This window comes from Lathyrus oleraceus, chromosome 6 (genome assembly GCF_024323335.1).
Source record: "Lathyrus oleraceus cultivar Zhongwan6 chromosome 6, CAAS_Psat_ZW6_1.0, whole genome shotgun sequence".
Classification (NCBI taxonomy): Eukaryota; Viridiplantae; Streptophyta; class Magnoliopsida; order Fabales; family Fabaceae; genus Lathyrus; species Lathyrus oleraceus.
The window spans coordinates 236,888,618-236,900,344 of NC_066584.1; the positions used below are offsets into that span (position 1 = coordinate 236,888,618).

Sequence of the window (11,727 nt, forward strand, 5' to 3'; positions counted from 1 at the left end):
CACTTACTATCCGAGATCTGATAGATTATACCTGCCTCAAGTAACTTAAGAACTTCCTTTTTAACAACATCACTCATTATAGGGTTTATTCTTCTCTGATGTTCCCTAGAGGGTTTTGAATCTTCTTCTAGTGAAATCCGATGCATGAATACGGATGGGCTTATACCTTTTAGGTCAGAGATATTATATCCTAAGGCTGAGGGATATCTTCGTAAAACGTCTAAAAGTTGGTTCGTTTCCTTTTGGCTCAAGGTAGCACTAACTATAATTGGACGGTTCATCTTTTCATCGAGGAACTCATATCTCAGGTTCTTAGGCAGTTCCTTAAGTTCTAAGGTTGGTTTCTTAGGGCATGGCATAGGATCTGGGGTAAGGGATAAACATTCGTAAAGGTTATCATCGATGTAGGGTTTCTTAAAGTCATCATCTTCCCTTATGAGAGTTGATGGTAACTTAATTGTTTTTATAATTTCTTTTTGTTCTAATTCTCTAACACATTCATCAATGATATCTAAGGCATAACACAAATCTCCCATCACAGGTGCCATAAGAAATTTCGAAAGTATAAATTCTATTTTCTCGTCACCTACCTCAAATGTCAACTTTCCTTTCTTGACATCTATTATGGCTCCTGCAGTCGATAAGAATGGTCTACCTAGAAGGATTGGTATATCATTGTCCTCTTTGATGTCCATGACAACGAAATCAGTAGGGATAAATAACTGACCTATCCTAACAGGAACATCTTCTAAAATGCTTATCGGATACTTAACAGATCTATCGGCTAACTGAAGTGACATCTTAGTGGGCTGTAATTCTCCTAAGTTTAACCTCTCACAAACTACTAAAGGCATTAGACTCACACTAGCTCCTAAGTCTAGAAAAGCTTTTTCAATGACATGATTACCCAGAAGGCAAGGAATGGAGAAATTTCCAGGATCTTTATCTTTCTTTGCTAATTTGTCCTCGGAAATAGCGTTACATTCCAAAGGCTTCGGATCGTCAAGTCTACGTTTGTTGGTAAGGATGTCTTTGAGAAACTTTGCATAAGAAAGTATTTGGGTGATGGCTTATGTGAAAGGGATTTCTACATGAAGTTTTTCTATAACTTTAATAAATTTTTGATACTGTTTATTGATTTGGGTTTGTTTGAGTCTTTGCGGATATGGTATAGGTGGTTTATATGGCGGGGGTGGTACGTAAGTTTTATCTTTAGGTTCTTCTCCTTTATCTCGACCTTCCTGGTTTTCAGATTCTTCTAGTTCCTTTACTTCGTCCGGGGGCTTGGTACATTCCTTAGAAGTTTTGGGTTCACTTAATCTGGGGTTTGGTGGCTCATCATAAGCGTTCCCACTTCGTAGGGTAATGTCATTGGCTTGTCCTCTCGGATTTTGTTGAGGTTGTCCAGAGAATTGTCCTCCAGGTTTAGTCTGAGGGGCTTGGTTTAAAGCTACCTGAGAGATCTGGGTTTCAAGCATCTTGGTATGAGTAACTATTTGGTCAACCTTGGTTCCTAACTGAGTAATCAATTCGTTAACATGAATGTTTTGGTTCATGAACTCCTTGTTTTGTTGGGTTTTAGCGGTGATAAAATTTTCCATAATTTTCTCAAGGCTCGGCTTTGGTGGCACAGGTTGCATAGGTGGATTTGATCTAGGGGATTGATAACTAGGTCTCGGAGGTGCATTGTTTTGAATAGGGTTATTGTTTTTATAGGAGAAGTTCGGGTGATTCCTCCATCCAGGGTTATAGGTATTCGAATATGGGTTCCCTTGGGTGTAGTTTACTTGCTCATAGTGGGTTTCGTTTAATAGACTGCATTCTGCAGATTGGTGTCCTTTGGTTCCACATATCTCATAATCTGACGAAACTGCGGCTACAGTATTCGGGTTTATGCACATATGCTCGACCTTAAGAGCTAATGCGTCCATTTTAGCTTGCATCATGTCTATAGAGCTTAGTTCATGCACTCCTCCTTGGGCTTCCTTCTTCTCAACTGTCGCTCGTTCGACTCCCCATGATTGATGGTTTTGAGCCATATCTTCGATGAGGGCACTAGCTTCAGGATAAGGTTTGTTCATCAGAGCACCGCCTGCGGCAGCGTCGATGGTCATCTTTGTGTTGTAATGAAGTCCATTATAGAAGGTTTGAATGATTAACCAATTTTCTAAACCATGATGTGGGCATGCTCGTAACAACTCTTTATATCTTTCCCAAGCTTCGAACAGCGATTCTCCTTGGTTTTGGGTAAATCTAGTTACATGGTTTCGGAGAATGGCGGTTTTACTCGGGGGAAAATATCTAGCAAGAAAAACTCTTCTAAGATTATCCCAAGTCGTAATGGAATTGGGTGGAAGGGAATCTAACCATGATAGGGCTTTATCTCTGAGGGAAAAAGGAAATAATCTTAAACGTATTGCCTCAGGAGAAGCTCCATTGGTTTTAAAAGTGTCTGCTAATTGAAGAAATATTTTTAAATGTTGGTTTGGGTTCTCAGTAGCGAGACCCGCGAATTGTCTCTGTTGCACTAGTTGCAACAGGGATGGTTTAAGTTCAAAATTATTAGCTGGGATGGTTGGGTTTACTATACTAGAACTAGGTTCTTAAGAGGTCTTTGGTTTTGATCTTCGGCCATAGCTCTCTTACTTTTATGAAAGAATAAACGTGCACGAGCGTAACGTTCAGGTTCCGCCAGAGGGTATACTAAGCTTAAACTTCCGGTGCTGCGAGTTCTTCGCATTGACCGGCGGGAAATAGCCTAAGTCTAAACGATATAACAACAGGAAAATGAAATTTGACGAAATTGGTCCCCGGCAACGGCGCCAAAAACTTGATGCGGTGTTTCGCAAGTATACGAACGCGTCAGAGTAATATAAAAGATTATCGAATCCACAAAGACCAAGTGTCAATCTATCGTTATTTATTGTTATGGTGTTTATGAAAGGCAATCAAAATAAGTGTTTTTGGAGTGTGCAATGAAAATTAAAGTGTTGAATAAAGATTAATTAATAAAGACAGGGTCGAATGTAATTCACATAATCAATTGATAATTCAAGTACTTGCATATAGAGCTACTTATGGGCAATGTTTCCTACTCTAAAAAGAACTAATTTAACAGGAACTGTCGCTTTCGCGTATTCAGAACCGAGTTGTACTCCCTAATCAAACACTTTTATTGTCACTTATAAAAAGACGCGCATTGCGTTAGAGTAGTAAACCTATTTTTAAGAAATATAGTATCTTGACTAAGTTGAAAAGTATTATAACTTGGATTTCTTAACCAAAAGAGGTTCTCACGAACCAGACTCTAAACTTATAAACACGTCCGAAAATAGTTTTAAAATCTCTTTTCTTCTTAATGTTAAAATCTCCTAATGAACTAAACAAAGCGGTTTCGCTATTTTTGAAATAGTTAAAAACAATTAAGTTTAAAAAGACGTTGGACGGCTTTCGATCTTACCCAACGGAATTGAAGTGCGGGAAAACTTAAGTTGAAAGTTAAAATAGCCCTTAAGTGTTTCTACGAACAATTGTACGGATTATCGGTTCAATTACGATCCTTACATTCTAACCTTATAAATTTAGTTAGACATGGTAAAGTAAAAGTGCATTAAAATAAATAAAAGTAGTGCGAGTGCGGAAAATAAATAAAGTAAAGCGAGTGCGGGAAATAAATGAAAGTAAAGCGAGTGCAAGGAAATAAATAAAGTAAAGCGAGTGTGGGAAATAAATAAATAAAGTAAAGCGAGTGCGAGGAAATAAATAATTTAAAGCGAGTGCGGGAAATAAATAATTTAAAGCGAGTGCGGGAAATAAATAAAGTAAAGCGAGTGCGAGGAAATAAATAATTTAAAGCGAGTGCGGGAAATAAATAAGATAAAGACAAGTAATAAAAACCTGCTCCAATCGGAGGGTTGAATAAATTGCAAAGCAGAAATGAAAATGGCGGCAGGATTAACTTCCTTCCAAAGTGCTCCAAACTCGATTACAGACTCTATCACAGACTCGATTACACAATTGTGGTTACACTCCAATGCGAAGCGATTACCACTTTAAAATACTGAATATATGCCTAAGTGAAACAAATTTGCTCTGAGTTTGCCTCTGCTCTAAGTTTGGATGATTGTAAAAGTGAATTCTAGTTTCTATTTATAAGCAAGTAAAAAGATGGAAATGACTTGGATGCCCTTCAACTTGAAAATGGGAGGGAAACTATTTTCCTCTTGTGGCGCCCGCCACAAGGCCATGGCGCCCGCCACAAGGCCAATCTGAGGCGCCTTAGTGGAGGTAGTGGGGAACGTGGAAGTTGAGGGAAGTTGAGCTTGGACACGTCATGGCAAGGTCTATGGCACCAGCCATGGGGTAGGCCACAAGAACAAAATGCTGAATTTTAGGGTTTTTGGCTCTTCTCCGCTCCTGTTCTCGATCGGGGCTCCGATTAAAGTAAAAACCTGAAAATAAAGAAAAACATAGCAATAACACAACAAAATGATAATAAAACAACTAGAATGCATGTGAAATCGGAGTCGAAAATACGGTAAATTTCAGTGTTATCAGTCCTCCCATGTCAAACAAAGAAGACCCTCTATGAAGAGGAAGACTGTGCGTCCCGCCAGTAACTAGCATCAGGTGGCTCATATAGCACATGCCTTCAGGGAAAATCAACATTATCAGAACCAGCAACAACATCATCAACAATATCAACAGCAACAACACCGTCCGCAACAGCAGGCCTACCAGCCTCGAAACAACAACAATACCAGCACTAGCTATGATAGGAAGAGGGTCACTTTTGATCCTATTCCAATGACCTATGCTGAGTTATATCCTTCATTGATTGAAAGGAAGCTGATTACTCCACGTGACCCACCTGCTGTACCGACCAACCCTCAGTGGTACAAACCCGAGCTTCACTGTGTCTATCATTCTCGTGCTCCCGGACATGATGTGGAGAACTGTTATCCTCTCAAGACCAAGGTTCAAGACCTTGTTAGAAGCGGTATCTTGTTTTTTGAGGACGTAGGTCCTAATGTTAAGAAGAACCCATTGCCCGAGCATGGGAAAGCTGTAGTTAACATGGTTCAGGGTTGCCCTGGAAAGTATAAGGTCAGATATGTCAGCCATATCAGACAATCTTTGGTCGAGATGCATAGATTGTTATGTGAATACAATCATTATGAGCATGACCATGATAGCTGCCGTGTATGCACTGTCAACGAGAGAGGATGTCGCCAAGTCAGGAAAGATATCCAAGAAATGCTGGATCAGGGTGTGATCGAGATACTTCAGAATCGTGATGAGGATGAAGTTAATGTCATATCGCTTGTATTCAGAATACCTGAACCTGTTGTCGTCAGATATGATGGCAGCAAGAAGAAGGTTTCTCCTACTCTCGTTATCAAGCCAGCGAGCCCGGTTCCATATTCTTCTTCTTCTCTGAATCCGGCACTTGCTGTTGATAGACCCGCTGTCGTTGCTAGAGCTCCTGTCCCTGTTGGCCAGAATGGCATATTGAGAGAGGACTGTGATGAGATGCTAAGGCTCATCAAGAAGAGCGAGTATAATGTTGTAGATCAGCTGCTTCAAACTCCTTCAAAGATATTTGTCCTATCTTTGTTGATGAACTCCAAGCCACACCGCGAAGCTTTGCAGAGGGTGTTGGATGTGGCATACGTAGAGCACGATGTCACAATAGAACAGTTTGATAGCATTGTTGCAAACATTACTGCTTGTAACAATTTGAGCTTTTGCGACGCTGATCTTCCCGAGGAGGGAAAAGACCACAATTTGGCTCTACACATTTCCATGAATTGCAAGGATGATGCCTTGTCTAATGTGCTGGTACACACAGGATCATCGCTAAATGTGTTGCCAAAATCCACTCTGGCGAAACTTTCATACCAGGGGCCTCCCATGAGGCAGAGTGGAGTGGTAGTCAAGGCTTTTGATGGATCCAGAAGGACTGTGATTGGTGAGGTTGAGCTCCCAATCAAGATTGGACCTAGTGATTTCCATATCACTTTTCAGGTCATGGATATTCACCCATCATATAGCTGCTTGCTTGGAAGACCATGGATTCACGAGGCAGGTGCCGTGACATCCACCCTACATCAAAAGTTGAAGTTCATGAAAAACAAGAAGTTGGTGGTGGTAGGGGGAGAGAAGGCTCTCTTGGTAAGCCATTTGTATTACTTCTCTTATATAGATGCTGAGGATGAGGTCGGGACGCCGTTCCAAGCCTTATCTATTGCTAAGCCTTTAAAGAAAGGAACTTCTTCATTTGCGTCCTATAATGATGCGAAGCTGGCCATTGAGCATGGCGCAACTACTGGTTTAGGACAAATGATTAAGCTGGAAGACAAAAAATCCCGAGCTGGCATAGGGTACTCTTTAGGAACTTTCAACGAGCGCGGTTTGTTCCAGAGTGGTGGTTTCATCCACACGGTCGAAGACCAAGAGGCTGCTGCTATAGTGGAAGATGATGCAAAGGAAGATTTTGGCAACTTTGTCATCCCTGGAGGAGTCTGCAATAATTTGGTCGCTGTTGATGTTCCAATAGTTGTCCATAAGTCCACGTAATATGTTCACTCTTGTTTGAAAACCCTTCTCCCATGCCAAAAGGAGAAGTGATGACATTGTTGGCACATTAATACAATGATATTCATTCAATAATTACATGTTAAATGTTTGTTTTTCCAAATTATTTTCACTTTTTGGTTTTTTGCATGAAATTGGTGATCACTAAAAAACCTAAGAAGAGAATAAGATCAATCTTTTCATCTGCATAATGATTTGTCCTGTTTGAATTCTAAAATCTCTCTTATATCCAAAATAATTATGCAGGTTGATCAAACCCATTGAACATAATGATCCAACACCATCTCCCAACTTTGAGTTCCCTGTATTTAAGGCAGAAGAAGATGATGTTGAAGAGATTTCTGATGAGATTACAGGTCTGCTTGAGCACGAAGAGAAGATCATTCAGCCGCATCTTGAGAAACTGGGAACAGTCAACTTGGGGTCTGAGGACTGTGTTCGCGAGGTGAAGATTGGGGCACTCCTGGAAGAGTATGTGAAGAAGGGGTTGATTGAGTTGCTACGAGAATATGTCGACGTCTTTTCCTGGTCGTATGAAGACATGCCTGGTCTGGATACTGATATCGTGCAACATTTCCTGCCTTTGAAGCCTGAGTATGTGCCTGTGAAGCAGAAGCTCAGAAGGACTCATCTTCATATGGCAGTGAAGATTAAAGAAGAAGTTCAGAAGCAAATTGATGCAGGGTTTCTGGTGACTTCTACATATCCTCAATGGGTGGCCAATATTGTGCCCGTGCCTAAGAAAGATGGAAAAGTCCGAATGTGTGTGCACTATAGAGACTTGAATAAAGCTAGTCCAAAAGATGATTTTCCTCTACCACATATCGATATGTTGGTAGATAATACAGCTAAATTCAATGTCTTCTCATTTATGGACGGATTTTCCAGTTTTAATCAGATCAAAATGGCACCCGAGGATATGGAGAAGACAACATTCATCACACCTTGGGGAACATTCTGTTATCGAGTGATGCCCTTCAGTTCGAAGAATGTCGGAGCCACGTATCAACGAGCTATGACTACCTTGTTTCATAATATGATGCATAAGGAGATCGAGGTATATGTTGATTATATGATTGCAAAGTCAAGAACGGAAGTTGAGCATGTAGAGTATCAAATGTTTTCTTCAGAGTCAGATTTACCCGCCTGGGGCATCTGTTAAAGATAAGAAGACTTTGAGGAGATTATCTGGCAGTTTCTACCTCAATGGTGATGTACTTTATAAGAGGAATTTTGACATGGTTCTGCTCAGATGCGTGGATAGACACGAAGCAGACCTGTTGATGACTGAAGTCCATGAGGGTTCATTTGGAACTCATTCCAATGGACATGCCATGGCAAAGAAGATGTTGAGAGCAGGCTACTATTGGCTGACAATAGAGTCTGACTGCTGCAAATATGTGAAGAAATGCCATAAGTGTCAGATTTATGCGGATAAGATTCATATTCCCCCGACACTTCTGAATGTTATTTCATCACCATGGCCTTTCTCCATGTGGGGAATTGACATGATTGGCATGATAGAGCCAAAGGCGTCGAACAGTCACAGATTCATTCTCGTAGCAATTGATTACTTCACCAAGTGGGTTGAAGCGGCATCGTATGCAAATGTGACCAGGCAGGTGGTTGTGAAGTTTATCAAGAATCAACTCATATGTCATTATGGTGTGCCAGATAAGATCATTACTAACAATGTGTAGCAAGTTCAAGATTGCGCATCATAATTCTTCTCCTTATAGACCCAAGATGAATGGGGCTGTTGAAGCTGCTAACAAGAACATCAAGAAGATTATTCAGAAGATGGTTGTTACATACAAAGACTGGCATGAGATGCTGCCATTTGCTTTGCATGGCTATCGTATATATGTCTGCACTTCAACAGGGGCAACCCCTTTCTCTCTTGTATATGGCATGGAGGTTGTGCTCCCCGTGGAGGTTGAGATCCCATCAATGAGAGTCTTGATGGAAGCTAAGTTGATTGAGGCTGAATGGGTTCAGAGTCGTTATGACCAACTGAATTTGATTGAAGAGAAGAGATTAACTGCCATGTGCCATGGTCAGTTGTATCAGCAAAGGATGAAGAAAGCCTTTGATAAGAAGGTCAAGCCTCGTGTGTTCCGAGAAGGTGACCTCGTGCTCAAGAAAGTTTTGTCTTTCGCGCCCGATTCCAGGGGCAAGTGGACTCCAAACTATGAAGGTACATATGTTGTTAAGAGAGCCTTTTCAGGCGGTGCTTTGATACTTACAACTATGGATGGGGAGGATTTCACCCGTTCTGTGAATTCAGATGCAGTCAAGAAATACTTTGCCTAAAATAAAAATAGAATAGCTCGCTAAGTTGAAAACTGAAAGGGCGACTTAGGCAAAAAAGAGCGTCTCGGTGGATTGAAAACCCGAAAGGGCGATCCAGGCAAAAGTTAGAGACATAAAAAAATGAAAGAAATGAATATATATCCCGATAGATTGAGTACCTCATCTTGGGACAATCTAGGCAAAAATTAGGGATTTGGCAAGTAACTGCATCTGAACAAGACTTTGTTCTACGACTGTCGTTTGTCAAAGATTCTTCCTCAGTCATCGTCAACTAAAGCTTCAGATACATTGGATTCAGAGTTGGTGGAGAAATGGTCATTATGTTCAATGTAGCCTTTTTCCAATATATATCACCAATTTCAAATTTGTAAAGATCCATGGAGTCTTGCCATTTGCGGACTACCATCCTATCAAATAAATTTGAGCCTTTATCCAATTCTTTGCATTCTTATTTGTTTCTGTTCAACAAATGTTTGCATGTTTTAATTGATAAATATTATTTTTTAAAACAAATAAAGTTTTTATAATTTTTTTTTAAACAAAGTGAACATTCACAATGACTAAAAGGATAAATGGAATGTCTTCAGTGCTCTCCCAAAAATAGTATGATCTCCAAAAGGGTAAGACATTTGTTCATATTCCTAGCATATTTGTATCCTCTTCATCATCTTTCAGGTTGTCTCCTCAGCGAGCACGGAGAAGGATGATACTTCACTAAATTCCGCAGAGAGTCTGGAGTTTTGGTCCTGATTTGCTCCTACGTCCTCAGATCCCGAGGAGTCCGAATCTAGCATCTGTGTTTTATCAAATACATGGTTGTCATCCCTTGGGTGGACTGACCTAAAATCCCTTATAGATTGATAAAAGTTGGTATGCTATCTATTTTCGAGGAAGTTGATCTTCCCTCATTGTGATTGGAAATCTCCCGCAGGTTGAGCAGGAATTTCCCAGCATGAAAGGAAATTTTCAGCAGTTTGTTTTGTAGCTTATCCCCAGCAGGATTCGCGTACGATTTTTCCCCCCAGCAAGTTTGCTTACCACTCATACTCAGTAGGGTTGCTCACATTAGACTTCCCCCAGTTAGTTCACCAGCGGATTATCTCCAGCATGATAGCCTACAGGTTATCCCCAATTCAGCCATCAGCAGTCTTTCCCCAGTGGAGTTGCCTGATCGGAGCCTGATCATCTGTTATCTCCTCCTTCTTAGAAGAGCTGGTGTTAAAGATGTTTATTTCCTTCCCCGGCGGAGCAGTGGTTCTCCTTGGCAGAGATGTTTCTCCAGCAGATATGAGGAAATGTGCTGATTTTTGAAAATTTTGTTTAGTGGTTGTTCCCCATAGAGTTTCATATCTTTCCTCGATAAGTTCCCTTGTAGAGTTTCTTCTACAATGAATCTTATTCATGTTGAGCTCCCGGTAGAGTTTCCTCTGCATCGGATTTTTTTGTCTGTTCAGCAGCAAATCCCTAGTGATGGCTCTATAGCTTCACCAACTAAGACTTTACCTGATCCTAGTTTGGCGTTGGAACTTCGAGGAGGATGTGTTGTTTCCCTCCCCAGTGGAGTGATTGATTCTTTCTCCACAACAGAGATTTTCCTTCATTGGTTAGAAGTGAATGTTTGATTTGATGTGCTTCTGTTTGGTGGTTGTTCCCCACATAATTCCACATCACCCCCTGATAAGATCCCCAGTAGAGTTCTTCTCTGACTGATCTTATCCACCTCTCTGCATACTGTTGGTAGATCCCAAGTATTTGGTAGTTATGACCCTTGGCTTATCCCCAACAGCGGTCTTGTTCCCCTAGCAGCAGTCTTTGTCCCTGGTAGCAACTCTGTTTGATCCTCAGCGGTGATTGGTGTTTCCTGGTATTTGCGGCTCCCCACCAGATTGGATTTTTCTCCTGTGGGCCTGGTTTTCTCTTTTGAGATGTTGTACCAGATGTTTGTCCATTGATTCTTGGACCTGTTTGTGTCAGATATGTCTGTTTGTCAGCATTTATCATACATAAACCACACATATACATGCATATTTCTAGCATTCAGATATTCATGTTGCATTCTTTGCCATATATCTTTGCTTGTTATCTCCTGCTATTTGGTGATACATATTTCCCCAAGCAGATGTTTGTGTCTGATCTCTCCATATAGAGTCAGCCCTATAGGCAGAAAGTGTCTATCTCTCCTTCATTATTCTCCACTGAGTTATATCCTCGTGGATGATTATTGTTTCAGTTTCCTCCCAAAATATATATTGGGATGGAATTACTCCCCTAAGTTATATCCTCATTGGGTTGAGTCTTGTTTCATTGTGTCTCTCTAGTTTGTTCCTAGATTGACTCCTTTCTTGTTATTTCCCCTGCAGTTCCCTGTGGTTCAGGTGACCAATTGCTCAGTAAACAGTGATTGATTTGTTCTCCCCAGCGGATGCTGTGGCCTTCTACCCAGTAACCGGTAGTTGTAAACCCCATTTTTATCCCCTTGCAGAGTTATCCATGATTTTGTTCATCCTAACCGATGACGGGTACTCTCATTTGTGGTCTTCTACCCAGTAACCGGTAGATGTAATCCCCTCTTTGTTGGTTATCTTTATCCAATATTTGGTATTGATATTCCTTCGTTTTTGAGTATACCACCCAGTAACCGGTGATATATCTCCCGGATAATTGCTTTTGTCAATGTATCCCCAGCGAGTCATCTTTCATTTACCCTTGTTTGGTAATGATTGTTTCTCCCCTTGATTGGTCATCATTATATACCCAGTAACCGGTATCCCGATGTCCTTTCTTTTCGGTCGATATATCCTTTATTAAACCAGTAAC

General features: G+C 40.8%; 1 non-coding gene across 1 annotated transcript; it reads left to right on the top strand.

The window, feature by feature from the left end:
• The first annotated feature begins 2,169 nt into the window (after window positions 1-2,169).
• Window positions 2,170-2,276, top strand: LOC127099766 (small nucleolar RNA R71). Its single transcript, XR_007794239.1, has one exon. It is a non-coding gene; the product is annotated as a small nucleolar RNA R71 (small nucleolar RNA).
• The last annotated feature ends 9,451 nt before the right edge of the window (window positions 2,277-11,727 follow it).